The sequence below is a fragment of the Etheostoma cragini genome, chromosome 5, assembly GCF_013103735.1.
Source record: "Etheostoma cragini isolate CJK2018 chromosome 5, CSU_Ecrag_1.0, whole genome shotgun sequence".
Classification (NCBI taxonomy): Eukaryota; Metazoa; Chordata; class Actinopteri; order Perciformes; family Percidae; genus Etheostoma; species Etheostoma cragini.
In genome coordinates, this window is record NC_048411.1 from 6,742,598 (window position 1) to 6,745,427 (window position 2,830).

The following is a 2,830-nucleotide window of genomic DNA, read 5'->3' on the forward strand; positions in this document are numbered from 1 at the left end:
ACGCTATACGCTAGCGTTATATAAAGTACATGAACTTTAGCAACCATGATTACACACCAACACGTGTGCTGTTTGTGTCTCAGAGCATTCAAGCTCTGCAAAACCGCCGCCGCAGACCGCCTGGTGGGCGACGTCCAACCGGTGAGATCTCTGGTTGTGACCTGCTGGACTTCGTATAATCTTTATGAGAGTCATGGAGAGACTTATGACAACGACTGGGATGCATCTGGGCCAGCAGAGCCGGGGGGGGACACTGTCACAGGGTGCAGAGGAAGAAGACCGGGATGTCCGGGAGGGTTTGATGCGCTGCTTGAAAAGCTAAATAAAAACTTTTCTTTGATAACTTGTCCTGTTTTTTTAAAGTAAAAGTGTGCAATATTGGAAACGACATAAAGCCTGTAACAGCCCTTAATATTGAACAGTTGAAAAGTGAGAACTGTGCAGAGAGGAGATAATTTGTCGGTGTCGCTGTCTGGCTAGATTTATTTTTTAAATGTCCATTTGTTTCGGACACACACTCCGCACTCTTGTCTGCTAACAACGCAGTGATCCGACCAACCAGCAGTCTGCAAGTTTTCACGTCACCTTTTAGGCTCGCCTCAGCTCGCTTGGAACCTCGACTGAGGTAGTACTAAAAAAAGTCCCTGGTAGCAGGTCCCATGGACTTTTTTTCGTAATGGAAAACCAAAAAAGGCAAGTAGAGTCGAGGCGAGTCGATACCACGCAGTGGAAAACAGCCATAAAACACTTCTCACATGTCACACTGTCACACGTAGTCACACTGTCAAGAAATAATCATTATAACATATACAGTTGACAAAATACATACATTTTTTCAAAGAAAGTCCAGACGCTTTTGCCCTCATGACATTTACTTATTCCAATAATCTACATAATAATGTCATATTTATTGATATTACACCCACAGCAATGCTAAACAAGCAATTGCGTGTCTAAAAATGTGCGCCTCTTGGCCTTCCATACAGCCTATTGGCCTTTTTGTACCCTCTGGCCTTCCATACAAGAGTGTGACGTTGTCTCCCATATATGGGCATGCGGGTTCCTGTATTTCTGTAAACAGACACAGAGCAGACACGGAGCCGCGAGCTAGCGAAATGAGCCAATATGCGATGACTTATGGACATAAAGTGGATCAATCTTGGATCAAACAGTTTAGATTTAAAGCTCAACGACCCCGAAAAAGGCTGGAAGAATCACCTGTAGAGGCTAGAAAGACCCGGAAGAGACCTTCGTAACCGCTAACTCTTTACCTTTTAGACGCAACCATTGGTAAGTCGCTAGCTTGTATGGTTTTTAAATGATTAAACTAGGAATTAGAGGTGCTGTTTTTACGCGTGGGCGACTGTCTCGGTCTCAGAGGGTAGACACTGTGTGGCCTCTCTAACCTGGTGGTCAGGGTGGCAGTAGTAGTTAGTCCTTAAGAATAAAAGAAACAAACACGTTGCTGGTGTTAACTTCTCTTAAAGATAATTTATTCTTCTAATCATACTTTAGGTATCAAACATATCTGATTTAACCAAATGGTCCTAGCTTCAGTCCTTATTCTTGTATACATGGTCATTTCATAACACTGAGCTAGAACAGGATCAGTTTCTACACAAAACTATAATTCAGGCTACTTAAACATACACTCAGAATGAATATTGAACATGCATCTTATTCCGAAATGCATTTTCACTGTATCCATGACAAATAATAAAAGCATAATGGATTTTACTGTCTTGAAAAGTACTGTAATTTCTAATTAAAACTAAAACATGGTTCATGTAAATTTGGCAATGTAACCTCTTTTTTTGCACAAGTTGCACATATTGTATCTCTGGAGGGCTACCTTAGTGGCTACCTTACTTATAGGCCAGTAAGCCTATCATCAGTGGGGATTTATATTTGCTAATAATATGATGGATTCATGTTAACACGTTTACATTTTTTAAGATTATAAAATCTTGAATTAATAATAATTTGGTAGCCCCCATTCAGTGACTCTGGGGACGGATCCCAGACTCCCAGTTGAAGATTGGCTTAGAACATAAAAACACAAATATGTAAACAACAAATTTCTTCATTTGGCTACAGATAACCAGAAATTCATTTCCTGCATTTTCAATAATTAAGTGCACAATGCATTAAGTGCGTTTAGTGAATTTACATGTTTCCCTATTGCTTTGAGTCAACTTTCCACACAAGGCCGCTAGCATTAGCAAGTCAGCCTACAGCCCTTAGTCTGAATTTGCACACTATTTTAAACACATAATTTCTCTGACTGATATTTACAAACAATCTTATAAGCTGATTATTTAACTCTTAAATATAGCATGTATGCTCAGTTTAAGGAACATTTCTAAAAAATAATAAGGTTTGTTTTTCTCTTGTTTTAATTTTGTGACTTAATTAGCTGTTTTTACCCCTCTACACACTGTATTTTTTATCAAATGTTATTCAAACTGGAAGATATACTGCTTTTGTTTGGTATTACTTTGGAGGAGGATTAATCCACATTAGGTGCTGTTGTGAGTATCAACAGCCAACACATCCTCATATAATCAGAATACGATGATTCCCAATAATTCCCCAAAAAACATACATGACCGTTATAAGTACTGCTGCACGGTGACCATTTTAAACTCCTGACCATAAAGCTTGACCGCGGTGGCAGTGACTGTTTCATGTGACCGTTCTAGTAACATTAGACTACTGGGGTTTTAAACACGTAGTTAAAAATGTGAAAAGAAGTTTAAAGCCCATGTTGCAAGTTAACATCCACTGTTGATTATTGGGTACAAAAAACACTCAAGATATGTATATCATT

General features: G+C 39.2%; 1 protein-coding gene across 1 annotated transcript in view; it reads right to left on the reverse strand.

Moving 5' to 3' along the window:
* unc5db (unc-5 netrin receptor Db) overlaps positions 1 to 2,830 on the reverse strand; it is a 156,839-nt gene that overhangs the window by 53,916 nt on the left and 100,093 nt on the right.